The sequence below is a fragment of the Balaenoptera physalus genome (genome assembly GCF_965194825.1).
Source record: "Balaenoptera physalus genome assembly, chromosome: X".
NCBI lineage: Eukaryota > Metazoa > Chordata > Mammalia > Artiodactyla > Balaenopteridae > Balaenoptera > Balaenoptera physalus.
In genome coordinates this window covers 103,910,966-103,929,999 of record NC_138903.1, presented here as the reverse complement: position 1 = coordinate 103,929,999, position 19,034 = coordinate 103,910,966, and the positions used below count along the sequence as shown (strand labels likewise).

Here is a 19,034-nt window from a genome sequence, read left to right as displayed (position 1 = left end):
GAGAAAGTAATGGAGAAAACTCATCATGATTATTACTGTTGTTATTATTGTTACCTTAAAAATTTTCTTTTTACTGAAGTATAGTTGATTTACAATGTTGTGTTAGTTTCAGGTGTACAGCAAAGTGATTCAGTTATATATATATATATATATATATATATATATATATATATACACACACACACACACACATTCTTTTTCAGATACTTTTCCATTATAGGTAATGACAATATATTGAATATAGTTCCCTGTGATATACAGTAGGTCCTTGTTGTTTATCTAATGTCAGCTTTTTATAATCACCCTCTGTGTGGCAGGCACTGAACCAAGTTCTCTGTAAAAGTTCCATCTTTCATTGTCACAATAAACCAATGAGATATTATCGTTTTCTGATGCCCATTTTTCAGAGTAGGAAATTGAGGCTTAGAGAGAATGTAGACTTCTCCCACACAGCAGGAGAAAGGGGGCTTTTTAAAGAAGTGCTGGCAGCTCCTGGAGCCATGATAGGGTTTGAGGTGATTCAAGAGAGTATATCTTGGTTTTGAAAAAAGGATGGGGCCTGGAACTCTCAAAGGAGGGATTAAGTGTCTCCAATGACTAGGTTAAGTGGTAGCTGGTTAACTTGGAGGAGAAACAATAAGAATCTGATGTTTGGGAATCAGATATATGTACGAAGGTACCAAATCTGGTTTTGTTTTGTTTGGAGGCCCCGTCATTTTCTTCAAAAGATTATTTTTTGTTTTCATTGTGAATTCTTTGTTAGTAATAGAATATATAAACTGGATTTCTACAGCTTGCCTGTAGAGAGGAATGCATCGTTTCTGTACAGACACGTCTGCCCACAGAGATAAAGTGTTGAGTCTAATGATAATTCCCCTTTAGGGAGGCACTGTACTAAATTTTTTGGCTGATTTGATGTTCACTACAGTTGGCGCCATTTAAATTCATTGATCTTTAGAGCTTTGTAGCTTATATCTGGGCAGCAATCAATAATTTTATACTTAGTGTGAATTTAACTGTAACCAAAAGGTAGAGAGCTTCTTTGTTATGGCTCTTTACTGTAAATAGAATTTATGCTTTCTATGTTATAATCAGAATAAATGGAAAATGAGAGTTTTCTGTATTCCTACTATGTTCTTGGTAAAGTCACAACCACACTCATTCACAGCCAGGTTAGGAAGCATAGAATTCAATTTGTCATGAATATGAGATTTATGGTTTCTGCTTAAGTATGATGGAAATTATTTATGAATATGGTACTCACCATGCTACTGTATTTCAAAAGATCTTTTTAAAAATCTCTTATTAAATATCATTAAGGGAAAATTGCATCTGTCTTGATAAGAATTTAATTTGATTCACTGTCCATGAATATGTCAATACTGCTATGTTTTATTTTATGTATGTTTCCTGCTGAAACATATCTATTTCCTTAGATCTGTAATGGTTGCTAATTGGATGCTAACTATTAATTTGATCACATATTGATTGTACTGCACTCTATATCCTACTTGTATAAAGCAATCTTCAGAATTCTCAACAAGAGTATACAATCCTGTTGATCAGCTCAGCCTTGGTCACTTTGGATCATCTTGAGAACTCCATTCGGGCCCACCTCTTCTCTGTGTCGCTCCTATTGACCCTCTCTTCTTGATCGGCTCTTAAGTTTCCACTATTAAAGTAACTCTGGAAGGCCATACCAAAATATCTGCATATTATTTGGATAAGAATGTAGGTTCCTGATTACCATGCTCTAACCATTTTAAGATGGTTTATCAGATTAGTTAATTGTTACCTTGGAAGACATAGAGCTTAATCTTGAAAAGATTGTGTAGTGAGTAGTGGTTGGAAAGTCAAATGATATAGGGGCTAGGCTCTGCCCTGTTGCTAAATAGGTATGTGACCTGGGACAGGTCACTACCCCTTTCTGGACCCCAATCTCCTTATCTATTGTTTTAGGCTGAATAATGCTCCCCTCCCCAATATGTCCATGCTACAAGCTGGGAATGTTACCTTATATGGCAAAGGGGACTTTGCAGGTGTGACTACGTTAAGGATCTCTCTCTTTTTTTAATTTTAGGGGTTTTTTCTTTTTCTTTGAGTTTTTTCTTTTTCTTTCTTTTTTTTTTTTTTTTTGCGGGATCTTAGTTCCCCAACCAGGGATTGAACCCACACCCTCAGCAGTGAAAGCGTGGGGTCCTAACCACTGGACCACCAGGGAATTCCCTAAGTTAAGGATCTTGATATGCAGCAATCATCCAGGATTATCTGGGTGAGCCCAGTGTAATTACAATATTCATTATAAGAAGATCTGGGATTCACTGATGTGCTCTAGTAGTTTTCTGGTGGCAAATGGATAAAGAAGATGTGGTGTGTATATATATATAAATACACACACACACACACACACACACTGGAATACTACTCAGCTACAAAAAAGAATGAAAATTTGCCATTTGCAATAACATGGATGGACTTGGAGGGTATTATGTTTAGTGAAATAAGGCAGACAGAGAAAGACAAATACTGTATAATATCACTTATATGTGGAATCTAAAAAATAAAACAAGCTAGTGAATATAGCAAAAAAAGAAACAGACTCACAGATGTAGAAAACAAACTAGTGGTTACCAGTGGGGAGAGGGAAGGAGGGAGGGGCAAGATAGGGGTCGGGGATTAAGAGGTACAAACTACTATGTATAAAATAAATAAGTTACAAGGATATACTGTGCAGCACAGGGAATATAGGCAACATTTTATAATATATATATATATATATATATTTATGATATATGTATTACATCTTCTTTATCCATTCATCTGTTGATGGACACTTAGGTTGCCTCTATATCTTGGCTGTCGTAAATAATGCTGCTGTGAACACTGAGGTGTATGTATCTTTTCGAATTAGTGTTTTCTTTTTTGGGGGATTTATACCCAGGAGTAGAATTGCTGGGCCATATGGTAGTTCTATTTTCAGTTTTTTGAGAAACCTCCATACTGTTTTACACAGTGGCTGCACCAATTTACATTCCTACTAAGAGTGTACAAGAGTTCCCTTTTCTTCCTATCCTCACCAACATTTGTTATTTGTGTTCTTTTTGGTGATAGCCATTCTGACAGGTGTGAAGTGATGCCTCACTGTGGTTTTGATTTGCATTTCTTGAGTGATTAGTGATGTTGAGCATCTTTTCACATGCCTGTTAGCCATCTGTATGTCTTCTTTGGAAAAATGTCTATTGAGGTCTTCTGCCCATCTTTTAATTGGGTTGTTTGCTTTTTTGATGTTGAATTGTAGAGCTGTTTATAATATTTTGGATATTAACCCCTAATCAGTCATATCATTTGCAAATATTTTCTCCCATTCAGTAGGTTGTCTTTTCATTTTGTCAATGGTTTCCTTTGTGTGCAAAAGCTTTTAAGTTTAATTAGGCTCCATTTGTTTATTTTTGCTTTTATTTCCTTTGCTTTAGGAGACAGATCCAAAAAATATTGCTATGATTTATGTCAAAGATTTTTGTGTATTAATTTTGTATCCTGCAGTTTTACTGAATTCATTGATGTGCTCTAGCAGTTTTTTGGATTTTATATGTAGAGTATCATGTCATCTGCAGACACTGATAGTTGTACTCCTTCCTTTCCAATTTGGATTCTTTTTATTTCTTTTTCTTGTCTGATTGCTGTGGCTAGGACATTCAATGGTATGTTGAATAAAAGTGGTAAGAGTGAGCATCCTTGTCTTATTCCTAATCTTAGAAGAAATACTTTCAGCTTTTCACTGTTGAGTATGATGTTAGCTGTAGGCTTGTCATATTTATTATATGACATTTATTATATTGGGGTATGTTCCCTCTGTGTCCACTTTCTGGAGAGTTTTTATTATAAATGGATGTTGGATTTTGTCCACAGCTTTTTCTGCATCTATTGAAATGAGCATATGATTTGTATTCTTCAATTTGTTGATGTGGTGCATCACATTGATTGATTTGTGGATATTGAAAAATCCTTGCATCCCTGGGATAAATCCCACTTGATCATGGTGTATGATCCTTTCAGTGTTTTGTTGGATTTGGTTTGCTAATATTTTGTTGAGGATTTTTGCATCTATGTTCATCAGTGATAGTGGCCTGTAATTTCTTTTTTTGTGATATCTTTGTCTCATTTTGATATCAGGGTGATGGTAGCCGTATTGAATGAGTTTGGAAGTGTTCCTTCCTCTGAAATTTTTTGAAATTGTTTGAGAAGCATAGGTGTTAACTCTTCTCTAAATATTTGGTTGAATTCACCTGTGAAGCCATCTGGTCCCAAACTTTTGTTTGTTGGGAGTTTTTTAAAATTACTGATTCAATTTCATTACTGGTAATTGGTCTGTTCATATTTTCTATTTCTTCCTGGTTCAGTCTTGGGAGATCATACATTTCTAGGAGTTTGTCCATTTCTTCTAGGTTGTCCATTTTATTGGCATATGGTTGTTCATAGTAGTCTCTTATGATCCACTGCTATAATGAAAGGATTTATCACCTGATGAAGATAATGAAGATGATAATAATAATGGCAGACATGGTGGTGTAGCCCTTTAGGCTCTGGGTTGGGAAATGTTAAGGGGTATTCTCTGTAACAGTAACTCAGACTGGTATCGACAATCACAATCATGATTCAGAGTGAGTACATAACTCATCTTCCCATTCTTTTATTGGAAGGGGAACCAGGAGAGGTCCTTTGTATTTCTGTGGTGTTGGTTGTAACTTATCCTTTTTCATTTCTGATTTTTGATTTGGGCCCTGTCTTTTTTTTTTTACAAGCCTAGCTAAAGGTTTATCAATTTTGTTTATCTTTTCAAAGAACCAGCTCTTAGTTTCATTGATCTTTTCTACAATAGGAACAATAGAAATGTGGATTTTTAGGTAAAATCTCCCACTTTTCAAATGTTAGTAGCTTTTTAAAAATTATGCAAGTCACTGTGTGGGCCACACAGAACACGTCTGTAGGCCTCCAGTTTTCATCTTTTGATTTAAATAATAATTTATCAACTTTATCTTCTCTACTCCAGCCCCATCACTGCCAAGCATAGATTCTAATGTCTTAGTTTGAAATGAGGGTGAGAACATAAGCCAGCCCTTTGTTAGACATAAAGAATGAATTTGAAGAAAAGGAAACTAGAGAGGAAAAAAGAAAAAAAAAAGATACTTTTGTCTGCTTCCTTGCCAAATAAATATTGCCTGGGCTGTCTCTTTCTTCTGTGTAGATATATGTCTAAGGATGGTAATTACAGTTTTTGAACAACAAATTAGTACAAATGGGGACTTCCCTGGTGGCGTAGTGGTTGGGAATCCACCTGCCAATGCAGGGGATATGGGTTCAATCCCTGGTCCAGGAAGATCCCACATGCCGCAGTGCATCTAAGCCTGTGAGCCACACTACTGAGCCTGCGCTCTAGAGCCCGCGTGCCACAACTACTAAAGCCCGTGCACCTAGAGCCTGTGCTCCACAACAAGAGAAGACGCCACAATGAGAAGCCTGCACACCACAACAAAGAGCAGCCCCCACTCGCCACAACTAGAGAAAGCCCGCACGCAGCAACGAAGACCCAATGCAGCCAAAAATAAATAAATAAAAAATAAATAAATTTAGGGGCTTCCCTGGTTGCACAATGGTTAAGAATCTGTCTGCCAATGCAGGGGACACGGGTTCGAGCCCTGCTCCAGGAAGATCCCACATGCCACGGAGCAACTAAGCCTGTGCGCCACAACTACTGAGCCTGTGTGCCACAACTACTGAAGCCTATGCGCCTAGAGCCTGTGCTCCGCAACAAGAGAAGCCACTGCAATGAGAAACCGGCGCACCACAACAAAGAGTAGCCCCCACTCGCCGCAACTAGAGAAAGCCCACATGCAGCAACGAAGACCCAAGGCAGCCAAAAATAAATAAATAATTAATTATTTAATTAATAACTAATTAATTAATTAAAAAAACAAATTAGTACAAATGATCTGACAGTGCGACATAGTGCTTGAATATGGGCATTTCCAGGACAATTGGGGAAACATGGCAGGCATCCTGAAAAAATGCAAATGAAGTGCCTCCTAGGGACCTACTATCTTGCCTTCTTTCCAGGTGGTGGCTTCCTGTCAGAGGGTCTTTTGTGGTTTTGTTTTTTAATACCTCAGTTAGTAAAACCCCTTGCACGGATCCGCCTTCTAGTGAATTGCAAATGTACAGAGGCTCTGGTGCTCTGGCTCTTCTTAGAGCACTGAAGAACCTACCCGATCCCACCCTGGCCTGCAGCAGGTCCCCTGTTTCCAGTGCTTAGTGTGCAGGCTCACTTCAAAGTGCTTCCTGTATTGGCTGGAGTGGAAGTGCAGGGGGACCACTGTCAGGTCCAAATTAAGTGCCTTCTCATTAAGTCTCTTCTCAGAAAAGGTTGGGACTGATTGTTTAGTTTTGGAAAGCTGCTGGAAGCCAAGCTGAGGCTGAGACTTGGGAGGGTGGCTGTAAAGGGAGGGAGACTGAACGGCAGCTATGATGTCATGGAAAGGTCTGGTCTCTGAGTCTTAGGTCAAACTCAGAAGTGTTTTAGGGCCAAGCTGCTTGGTGTAAGTCCAGGAGTGGTGGCGATCTAGAGGAACAGGAGAGTCTGTGCTCATCTCAAAGGTCCTCAAAAATCTAAATTATTTTAGATCTGTGTTGGTCTCAACAAGACATGTGCTGAATTAGGCCCACCTGCTACCGGTTGGAGCCCTGGCCTAGACCCTCTCTAGGAGCCCTCCAGCTCTGGCCCTGTATTATTTGGTAGTACAGTCTTTAAAAAATTCAAACTGAAAGGAGGTCAAGTGGATGTGTGGCCAGACAGCATCTAGAAAGAAATGCTCGTGTTCTCAGAGAAGACAGAATAGGAACCAAAGACTGGGCAGCCATCCACTTCTTTTGCCATGCATGTTTTCTTGCCCTCCTGCCTAGGCCCCATGGTCTTCCTCACTTTTTGTTTAGACCCATACTAGCCAAGGTAGCCTTAAATCCAATCATATCTAAATCATTAAGTATAATTGTTCACATTCTGTTCAGTGCTTTCCCCTCATCCACCAACCAGCCTTGTGGGGCTCATTAGGTTAGATTTGGATTTGTTGACAGTCCCTTATTTGACTTCTGAAGTGCTGAAGAGTAATCTTGCATTGGAATGGGGTGTGAGAGAGGGTGAGACAGAGCTGTTTCTTGGACTTTGAATTCTTGCTCCTGTCTGTTGAAAATGAGACCGATGAGCAAGGTCCATTTGTTCAATGGGGCTCTCCCTGACTACTCATTCACTCACTTCTAGTCCTTACATGTTGCTGGTGTTTGTTGACTATTTTAGAATATGTACCTGCACTGAGTGGTTTGGCTGTGAATGTGGGGTTTATAGACTCATAGAATGTCAGAGCTAAAAGGAACATCGGAGGGGATCTCATCCACCAAAGCCCTCATTTTATAGATGAGGAAACCGAGGCCCAGAGAGGTGAAGTGGCACAGTGATTTAATGGCAGAGCTAGTAGAAGAACTCGAAGCTCCTGTTATTTTTTTTTTCAATCTAGAGCTCTCCTTTATTATTTCCTAATATGTAGTAGCCATACAGATCAATTGTAGAGATCAACCATCTCCTCATTCATGACTCTGGTATTTTCCTTCCTAAGCACCAATAAATATTATAAATCCAGCATGAATATAGCTACTGTGGAAAATGTTGCTAGTGAAAATTATGCTTCCTAGCTACAGGCTTATCATATCCAGTGGGGGCTCTCAGACTTACTAATAAGTGGGAGCACCTAAGATGTACATAGGTTTTGCAACTATCACCATCCCTAATTGCTATTAACACAGTTTTAGTTGGTTAGATAACTATAATCATGGTAACTGTTAGAAAAAAATCTCGTGTTTAAAAAACAATGTCATACTTTTTTCTTTTTAATCTCAGTACTGAGTATGGAGTAGGTGCTTAATACATACGTACAGAATGAAATAAATACTTCACCACAATTCTGGGTTTTGCTGTTCTATCCATTGGCCCAGGCCTCCCAGGGGAAGCTATCCTATCCATAGGCCCTGACCTATAGGAAATCTGATGCTGTTTCCTAGTGCAGCAAGAAAGATAAAGGCTCTGACTATGACATATTTTCTAATGGCATCTGTACAGTGTACAGAGAGGGCTTAGAACATCCTACCTGATCAGCACAAAGTTCCAGGCCAATGTTAAATTAAGGCATTACTGTAAGGAGCCTACCTAGGTAAGCTTGTCTTGTACTTTCAGGCCATCTTGATGACATCTCTTTATTTCTCGGCTGCTTCTTCCTCCCATCCAGATCACCTGGATATAGTGCTTCTCAAACAATTCTGCTTTTCTTAATGGTGGAGAAAACTATACGTGGACCCTCTGGCAATTCAATGAGTAGTTTGAAATGGCTTCGTGCAGATACACAATTTCTGTTTAAGCTTGTGTTTTATTTTTTAAATTCATGAAAAGTTTTTATTCTGCTCCATCCATTGTTTCAGTCGCATACTAGTATTTGCTCCCAAATTTGGGGTAAAGTTTCTTCTCAGGAAAATGTGCCATGTTTAGCTCCTGTGGCATTCTTTGGGACACCTGGGCTACATCGTCACAGCCCAGTTAGAGGATGATGGAACTAGAGAAGTACCTGGTATATCCATCCCCTGAAGCAGCCCATCATTCTTAGCCTGAAGAGGTTATCAGATTTCTTTAGATTTGGAGCAGTCATTTTCAAACAGTTCTTAAAAACCCATCCAAGTAGTGTTTTTTTCAAAAACAAGGTTGTCATGGAAGGCCAATATGTAAGACTTGGGTCTGCTCTGGTTAAAAGCAAGGGACTGGCATGTCCAGAGTTTTACCCCCTTGGGTCCCTTCCCTTCTCCTTGTAAGGGGTCACTGGGGGCTCTGTTCGTAGTTTGAAAATCATTAAACTAGGGTGAATCCATTCTTCATCCAGATGTGGTATCTTTCATTCATTAAACATCCATTCACTTAGCAAGCATTTGTTGAGTGACTACTATGTGCAGGCACTGTTCTGGCACTACTGACACAGCACTGAATAAAACAGGTAATATTTTCTGCCTGCATGGAACTAACGTTCTAGTGAAGTAGTCAACCAACTATCACGATAAATACTGTAAAGTGCATAGTTTCTTAACTAATGATAGTCTTAAGAAGAGCAGTAAAACAGGGAAGGGAGATTGGAGATGTCAGGATATTTGTTTTGCAATTTTATCAAGTGTGGCTGGGGAAGGTGATGAGAAAAATATGAGAAAATGAATTTTAAGTAAAGACTAGAAGGAGATGGAGAAGGTAACCCTCTGGAGATCTGGTGAAAAAGCCTTCCAGGTAGAGGAAAGAGCAAGTGCAGAGCCCTGAGGTGGGAGTGTGCTTGGCATGTTCAAGGAACAGCGACACTTTCACTGTGAGCGAAATAAAAAGTCCCTGGAGGGTTTTGAGTAGATTCTGTTAAGTTCCAACAATGTCACCCTGACTGCTGGGTGGAGACTAGACCGAATTATGGGCTAGGGGAGAGTAGGGAAACCTGTCAGCAGGCCATTATGATAATGCAGAAGAGAAAAGGTGGTGATCTGGGACAGAATGGTGGCAATGGGATGGTGAACAGTGGTCAACCTCTGGCCTTAGGGCCAGCAGGATTTACTCTGGACCAGATGTGGAGTGTAAGAAAAAAGAAAAGAGCTAAGAATGATCTGAACAACTGGAAGATTGGGGTTCCCCAGGTTAGAGGGAGTATCAGGGGCTCATTTCGATGTGTGAAATTTGATACGTTTGTCATACACCTAGGTAAAGATGTCTCTAGGCAGTTGGACATATGGGTCTTGAATTTAGGACAAAGTCCAGGCTGCAGATTCACTTTTTCCCACATCCCTGTAGTAAGGATGTGGTGTATCAGAAATACATTGGCAAATTGTCCTTCTACAAATGGCATGCATCCAGAAGGTTCCTGTTTCCAGTCCCAGTCACTTGAGGCCACGTTCCAGTTGGCATGTGTACAGATAATCTCTTGCTCTCACCCTTAACCAAGTGGGTTAGATAAACATGTCCACACTTTCTTTCAAGGACCCCTAGGGATGACTTGTGAAGCTCAGAAACACAGTTCCATGGAACTAGGTTTCATAATCTCCGATCCAGAGCATTGCTTTTCAGTTGCAATGGCCTCCTTAGGGGGCCACAAAAACTTTGGAATAAAGCAAAGAAAACTTGTTTAGCTACCAGGGCTGCCTTTGTAGAACCGGGGGCAGATCACAAAGCTGGCACCATCTCACATTGTGAATGACTTTATCAAGAGGAAATCCTCTTCAAAGTATGTCAAGGGTAGCCTTGAGGGGAAAAGAAGTGAAAAATGGGGCTTCCCTGGTGGCGCAGTGGTTAAGAATCTGCCTGCCAATGCAGGGGACAGGGGTTCGAGCCCTGGTCCGGGAGGATCCCACATGCCACGGAGCAGCTAAGCCCCTGTGCCACAACTACTGAGCCTGCGCTCTAGAGCCAGTGAGCCACAACTACTGAGCCTGCGTGCCACAACTACTGAAGCCCGCGTGCCTGGAGCCCGTGCTCCGCAACAGAGAAGCCACCGCAATAAGCCCGTGCACCGCAACGAAGAGTAGCCCCCGCTCTCTGCGACCAGAGAAAGCCCGCACACAGCGACGAAGACCCAACGCAGCCAAAAATAAAAATAAAATTAAAAAAAAAAAAAAAGAAGTGAAAAACGCAACATGCAGCCCTGGGAGGAGGAGTGGCAGATTGGCTCTGCCTACATCACAGAAGGAATTATTTTTTTGACTTGTGTGCAAAGGAGCTTCCGTTTCACTTTGTATCAGAAGGCCAAGCCTCCAGCCCAGTGTAGCTGCATCCTGGAGTAACTGCTCAGCCCCAGGTCCAAAGCGTGGGAACTGGAGCGGGGCCACGAGTCACTCAGCACCGACAAACACAGTAAAGCCCTGCTGTCTGTGTTACAGTGTGGGAGGCAGGGGAAGGCAAGGAGGTTGAGACAGGAGGAGAAGTAGATGGAGTACAGGAAAGAGCATCGGGAGTTCTACGAGGAGAGCTGAGGGTGGATTAGAGAAGATTTGAAGACTAGGTGGCATTTGAATGGTCAGTAGGATTTGGCTAAGCAGAAAAGGGGAAAAGGGAAATCTTAGCAAAGGAAATGGCACAAGCAGAGGAAGATGTCTTCAAAGAACATTAAATTAAAGTGGCAGAGCTAAAGAAAGAGAAAGAGGGCATGGAAAGGGAAGCAATACTACAATGTTGTGGTTAAGTCCATAGTCTCTAGAGTCAGGCAGATAGTGAATTGAAGGCCAGCTCTGCACTTTACTGTGTGACCTTGGGCAAGTTACTCAACCTGTTTGATCCTCTGTTTCCTCAGTGTTCAATGTAATGAATGACATGAATGCCTAATAGGGTGTTTGTGAGTATGAAATGAGATAATCTATTTAAGTGCTTGGCACAGTTCTCTATAACTATCCATCTTACTATGAAAGGTAAAAGATTGAAAGAAATTATAAGAAAACATTTGTGGTAGTCAGCCCTGGATGGAGGGATTTGGGGTAATTTTTCTCCATTTCATTCTTTCTGTATTTAGTATGTTTTCTTCCACACGTATTCTAATACTAATAATCTCAAAAACATAACATGGGTTTTCATTCTTTTTAAGATTGTGTGAAAGGCAGTAGAGGGCAAGAAGTTCAGAAGAATAGATTGAGGCTAGATCACCAAGCACTTTCTTTTTTTAAAAATTTATTTCATTAATTTATTTATTTGCTTGCACCGGGTCTTAGTTGTGGCAGGCGGGCTCCTTAGTTGCAGCTCTTGGGCTTCTTATTTGCAGCTCGAGGGCTCCTTAGTTGCAGCATGCAGGCGCCTTAGTTGTGGCATGGGAACTCTTAGTTGCAGCATGCATGTGGGATCTAGTTCCCTGACCAGGGATCAAACCTGGGCCCCCTGCATTGGGAGTGCAGAGTCTTAACCACTGCGCCACCAGGGAAGTCCCACCAGGCACTTTCTTTGTGGCAAGAGTTTCAACTTGTTTCAAGAACTCAAAGATTCTATACACATGTTTTAGGCGTTCCATAGATATTTGATTTAATTTTCTACATTAAAAATATTTGTTGAAATATATATTTTGAAACTATAATATATTACATGTTTTAATATGTAATACACACATATTAACATATGAGAAACATTAAAATAATTTATGCTACCACTTGACTTATTTTGTTGCAGACCTTATAGTAAAGCTACTTTTGCATTCTTGTGCAAATAAGATCTCTTGCAAGATGAACTGTTAAAACTGTTAGCATTTGCTGCTACTTAACTGTGTAAGAATTTTCTCAATACTGTACAACCAAACTAAAAAAAACCCAAATAAGTTGAATGCTAGTATAAGAATGTAGTTCCCATGGTTACCAGGGGGTAAGGGAGGGGAGGGATAAATTGGAAGATTGGGATTGACATATACACACTACTACATATAAAATAGATAACTAATAAGGACCTACTGTATAGCACAGGGAACTCTACTCAATACTCTGTAATGGCCTATATGGGAAAAGAATCTAAAAAGGAGTGGATATATGTATATGTATAACTGATTCACTTTGCTGTACACCTGAAAATAACACAACATTGTAAATCAACTATACTACAATAAAAATGTTTTAAAAAAGAATCTGGTTCCTTTACCCTTGATTTTAGATTTTTGTGTTTATCAGAAGAGCCTCATTTTTCCTCACTGATTGACTTTATGATCCATAAATGTAATGATTTTTAACTTAGAAAATAAATTCATATTAATAAAATATAATTTTTATCTGTTTTATACATTGGGGTCTGTGTCAGATTTTTGTCTACGAAAGCACTCATCTGATTTGGAAAATTTTAAAACATCTGGTTCTTCGAGGAAGATGCGGTCACTGCTGCTGCAGAGCCCTGGTCCACCTGGTCAGGAAGCCGCGCCGCAGCCATGGCTTTTCAAGACCCCTGAAAGACTCCCCTGGCGCCAGAAGTGGCGACTCACTGAATTAGAATTACCTTAACCAGCCGCAACACAAAATCTTTGGAGAAGGTATGTGCTGACTTGATCAGAGGCACAAAGTATAAGAATCTCAAAGTGAAAGGACTAGTTCGGATGCCTACCAAGACTCTAAGAATAACTGCGAGGAAAACTGTTTGTGATGAGAGGTTCTAAGACTTGGGATTGATTTCAGATGAGAATCCACAAGCGGCTCATTACCTTGCACAGCCCTTCTGAGGTTGTTAAACAGGTTACTTCCATCAGTATTGAGCCAAGAGTCAAGGTTGAAGTCGCCATTGCAGATGCTTAAATCAACCTTTTTAATAAATTGATAATCAGTTGCGATTTTTTTTTTAAGTCTGAAAACCGATATTCAACAGGCATAAGGGAGCCTCTGAAAGTTTGGGGGTAGAAGAGTATAAATCTTAAGTCTTTGCAGTTTATCTGGTAGCAGTGTGAGTGATGGATTTGAAGGGGAAAGGGTACAGACTGAAATCAGGGAGACCAGTTAGAAGATCACTTCCGAAGTATAGCTGGGAGTGAATAGGGTCTAAACTAGGGGGCAGGGCAGTAGACATGGGGAGGAGAAGATGGATGGGAGAGATGCTGAATGTGGGATTGACTTGACTTGACAAGACTTGACAACTGATTAGGCACGAGAGAGGGCAGTCAAAGCTGACATGCTGAGGTTTAAAACATAAGCCCCCAAGACAATGGCAGTCCTGTTCTTTAGATCTTACACAAAGAAAGAGCAGCAGATTTGGGATGCAGGAGCAGGAGATGATGAGTTCAGTTTGGGATACATTGATTTTAAGTGTCTGTGGGCAGAAAAGTGGGAGAGACATCCAATCAGCAGCTGGATTATATGGGTCTAAAGCTCAGGAGATGGTTCTGGGCTGGACACAGAGCTAGAGATTTGGGATTGATCCACTTGGAATCCATGAAGCCCCAAAATTCCTACTGCAAACTGTAAATAGTAGTTTAATTAGATTGCGTGTTACCATTTTGGCCAATACTTTCAAGTTAAAAGGCATATGATAGCAATTAAAATTTTTTTGTTTCATTCTAGATGAAGTAGCAGTTTCTCTCAGTCTGTGCTAGATAGTGAGTTATTACATCGGGTAGTGGTTTTCCAGCTTAAATTATAGAGTGCTTACGGCAGAACCTGGGTAGACCTTGCAAGACCCATGTCAGAGCATTGACCTTGTAGAGCTAGGTAGCCCTAAGAGGATCACAGCTGAAGATAATACAGCTACATCCCAAATCTGCCACTGACTACAAGAGGCTTATGTTTCAATAGTAGGAATAATTATCTAATGCCAGAATGATGTGAATTATGGGCATCATGCAAAAATCCCAGTGCTGCTAAAGAAAACTAATTATTTACTAAACAGAGTTGTTACTGTGATATGCTTACAAGTTGCAATCTGATAAATAATGGAACTTTAGAACTCAAATGGCCTATAGAGTTCCAGCTCAACTTTCTAATTGAACAATTAACCCAAAGTTATACTTGGTAGTGGAGCTCAGAACTCAGGTCAGCCCACTGTGCTTCCCATGACATCATATTTGATCGAATTCCATTCCTTTATTTTGTAAGTACAGTAGTCCTCTAATTCAGTGGGATATCTGGCATATAGGGGCAACTAACCTTATCTGTAAAAGAATGTGTATGTATCAAGCAGTGCTTGACCTGAGGGGAGATGAGGAAGCTGCCATCATTCTACAGCCGTTTACCTTTGTGGATCAGCTTTTTCTTATTTCTCCTTGTACATATTTGCATATAGAACAGTTGGAGAGTGTGGATTATACAAGTGATAGCTAAATCTGCAAGGAAGTTATCTATGTCAGAATGTCAAAGTACTAAAAGTTAAGGGGTGAGTGATGGGAAGGTGATGGTCACACTTTGAATGTGTGGAAACTAAGCAGTGTGGCTCATCTCCCTCTTTTTTCCCCCCGATCCTTACTAAACCCCTCATTTATGACATCCTGGAAATGGTACCTACCTCAGAGTGGTGAATGGAACTCAGGACAAACTTAAGTCAAGAGGTGATCTTTTTATGAAAGCAATGAGAGTGTATTTTGTCCAGTTGAAAGAGATTGACTTTGATTAAGAGTGGCACCAAGTTTGAAGCAATCAAATAATACTCTTTCACACTTAAAATATTTGGAATGATCACAGTCACTTTTTCAAATAGTGTCTCTCAACTTTTATCACAATCCTAAACTGTGTAATAATGAGTCTTTGTAATCCTAAAGAGGTTAAAGTAGCTTAAAATGGGAATTAGATTATGTGATACTTAATATTTCAAACATGTTTTTCTGATTTTAAAAACAAGATATAATCATTGTAGAACACTTTAAAAAGTACAGGAAAGTGTGAAAAAGAAAACAAAATTCACTCATTATCCCATCCTCTTTTGTGGTACCTGTTTTTAATGAAATGCACATATAAGTGTAATTACTTTAAAAACAGTAAACATTGACATTCATGAAGTAAAACTGTGGGATAAATTGATTATCATTTGGCTTTTAGGAGTTCAAATGTCATCCATCCCAGACAGATAGGAAGGGAGCAGAGTGGTCCAGTGCTCTGCAGGAGAGTTGCTAATCAGCAGGGTGATCTTGAGGGCCTGACAGCTGATAGGACACATTGTCATTGTTGAGGTCATCATGGTGGCACAGCAGGCTGGTTCTGGACCAAATCTCATCCTGCTTCTGTCCTCCCATCTCACCTTTAAGTTAGTCAGTTGACATCTATTTATTAAGCAGAACTGAGTTAGGCATAAATACAGAGAGAGGATAGAGAAGCCATCCAAATTGGGCAGGTTCCCTGCATTTATGGAGATTAAAAACTAGTGGGAATGATAAGCATTAAATAATTATGCCAAGAAACAGAGCCGTGGCATTGGTGCGCTTCTGTGAGTTCCATTCTGAATGCTCTCCTTTTTATGTAATTAAAATGCTGAGAGGTATATTTTGCCTACATAATCTATTACATACAGAATATTCCTATGCACATAATGCATTTATTTATACATATACAACAGAGTGTAGGCAAACCACCAATATTGTACTTTCTGGGAGATTTAAATGATTGGTAATGGTAATTTTCACTCTACTCTTTTCACTTCATATGCTGATTTTAGATCCTCACCCCTGGGTGAGCTGGAACTGTAGTAAGGGTTGGGAGGGAGGAACACAAGGTGCTAAGAGCCAAGATAACCAAAGAGAACTATTTAGATTGGGAAAGCCGCAGACGCTCACTGCTTCCACACTTTCCCAGAGACCCTGTTTGGGTAAATACTAAGATCAAAAACAATTTAAAAAAAAAAAAAAAAGCTCCCAGGGAGCAGTTCAACTTTGCAGAAAAAGAAGGTAGGAATGGAAAATTGAGGGGCTATCTCAGGCAGTCGTTCTAGTTCAGAAATGTTCAACCCCGTTCTTCCTACAGAGCTGCTCTTTGTTTCATGTTTGATTTCTTCTACATGAATAATTCCCATTCTTGTGTTCAGATGCAACAATCCGGCATTCATTGTCATGATAAAAATAGAAAATGACAGGCATTGATTTTTCACAGCAATTAGCCCTACATCTGTTTTCTGATTTCTTGAGCATATACAGGCAAAACAGGCAGGACAGTAATGTGGAAGAGAGTGCCTCATGCATTTAATGGGAGACAGTTGTTTTGGCAAGTAAGGTGTGATGAAGGACGCTGTATTGGAGAGGGATTTTTTTAATCCATTTCAGATTTAACCTTCTGTCGTGTGTAAGAAACACCTGCTAAGAAGGTCAGATTTCATATAGCTAAAATAACAATGACTTTATCAGGTTTTCCTTAATCTCTTCTGATACTTGCCATTCGAGGGACTGTTTCTCAACCCCATCTGTTTTGATTGTACCAAAAGGACCTGATAAGCTCAATTAGGATAATGTATACAGCAGCATTTTGTAAAAATGTTTCAGGACGATAAGGTATTGTTATTCTTCATTCATTTCATAAATATTTATTGAGGGACTATTCTGTGCCAGGTACTATGCTAGATACTGGGAAAATATCAATAGTATGTACTAGATACAAGGCAGGCAAAAGTGCAAGTCCAGGCTCTCATGGAGCTTTCATTTACTTCAACAAGTGCTCCCTGGTTCCCCCTTCCACCCCTCCCGCTGTGATGGGTACACATCTCCATCACAGCACTTATCTCACTATAGCATGATAGGTCCTGGTTTACCCGTCTGTCTCTTCTGTTATCTTTTGAGCTCCTCAAAAACAGAAGGCATGTCCCCTTAGCTCCTTGGTATCTATGATGCCTGCCTTGCACATAGTATGTATTTAATTCACGTTTATAGTAATGGATCAATTAATGCATGGTGGTTAATGTTGGCCCTGCAACCATAGACTCTCAGTCCAGACCATAAAATAGGCAGTGACATGTAAGATTGTATAGTCTAGCCCCTTTTTACACATGAGGAACTTGAGCCCCACTGTTATGCTGTATGACTTCAGGCAAAGCAAATTATCATTCTGTCTCAGTATTCCCAACTGTAAAGTGGAGATAAAAGAATTTTAGAGCTGAAAGAAATTTCACAAAGGTCTCCTTGTCCAAATACTTCATTTGAGACATGAATAAAGTGACACCCAGAAACGTTTAGCAGCTCTTCTAAAAGGAAATTAGTAGAGGATCTTCTGGCACCCATAATAATTCTTTTTTCACAATTCCTTGCTGTTTCTCTCTGTAAGCCTTAGTAGTATCACAAGATTGCTATAAAGTTTCAGAGGAAGAATAGATATGGATGCTGTGATTGGAGTATAATTAAGTGCTACCACTTTGGAAAAAAACATTGGCATTATGTACTAAAGATGCACATCCCCTGGGAATTCCCTGGCGGTCCAGTGGTGGTTAGGACTCCACGCTTCCACTGAGGGGGGCCAGGGTTCGATCCCTGGTCAGGGAACTAATATCCTGCAAGCTACGTGGTGCAGCCAAAAAAAAAAAAAAAAAAGATGCATATCCCCTATGACCCAGAGGTTCAACTCCTAGTAATACACTCTAGAATTCTTGCACATGTACATAAAGAGGCATGCACAGGAATATTCAGAGAATCTTTGCCAATAATAGTAAAGAAACAAAATGAGAAACAACCTCAATATCCATTGACAGGATGGATCAATAAATTGAGGCATTCACACAGATTGGAGTATAATATAGCAAAGAAAACAAATCTCATAAAGATAATGTTGAGTGAAAAAAGCAAGAGGACTAGTTAATATCATCCACGGAAAGTTCGTTTATAAGCAAAGCTAAGTAATATGTGGTAAAGCAATAAATAGCAATGAGATTGACAAATACAAAATACTGAAAAGCCTAGTGTAACATCAATATTCAGCCCAAACCTAATATCACCATTTTAGAATGAACTTGTGAGATATAAGAACAAACCTGAAACTTCATTTTTAAAATCAATTCTTGCTACACTTTCATTAGTTAACATTTTAGAATTAAATTTTTTTTTACATTCAGAACAAGAACAAGTTTGTTTTTAACCCTGTCAACTGCTAGATTGCTTCTGTGGACCCTGAACTGCACATTTGTGAAACTAAATGGATACTCACTGTTCACTGAGGTCTGTGCAAAGACAAGGTATTTTTAGGGTGCCTCAATTTTATTTAGTATTTTCTTCTTTACTCTATATTCTCTTTTACCTAGAGAATCGAAGATGCTTTGTCGTAGATGATTTGGGAGTTTTTTCTTGGGAAATTTTGAGGTGATAAAGTTGATATTCCATTTTTTTTTTTAAGCTTTTTATTTAAAATGGTTTTTTTCTTAATTTCTATTTATTTATTTGTTTATTTTTGTATTTTGGCCGCATTGCATGGCATGCGGGATGGTTCCCCAACCAGGGATCAAACCCGGGCCTCTGCACTGAAAGCATGGAGTCCTAACCACTAGGCCACCAGGGAACTCCCTGATATTCCATTCT

General features: G+C 39.6%; 1 protein-coding gene and 1 pseudogene across 9 annotated transcripts in view; both read left to right on the top strand.

The window, feature by feature from the left end:
- The window catches only part of KLHL13 (kelch like family member 13), a 384,258-nt gene that overhangs the window by 157,055 nt on the left and 208,169 nt on the right, over positions 1 to 19,034 (top strand). The window lies entirely within an intron of this gene.
- Positions 13,002 to 16,374, top strand: LOC309652095 (small ribosomal subunit protein uS10 pseudogene; annotated as a pseudogene). Its single transcript has one exon. The product of its transcript is annotated as a small ribosomal subunit protein uS10 pseudogene (transcript).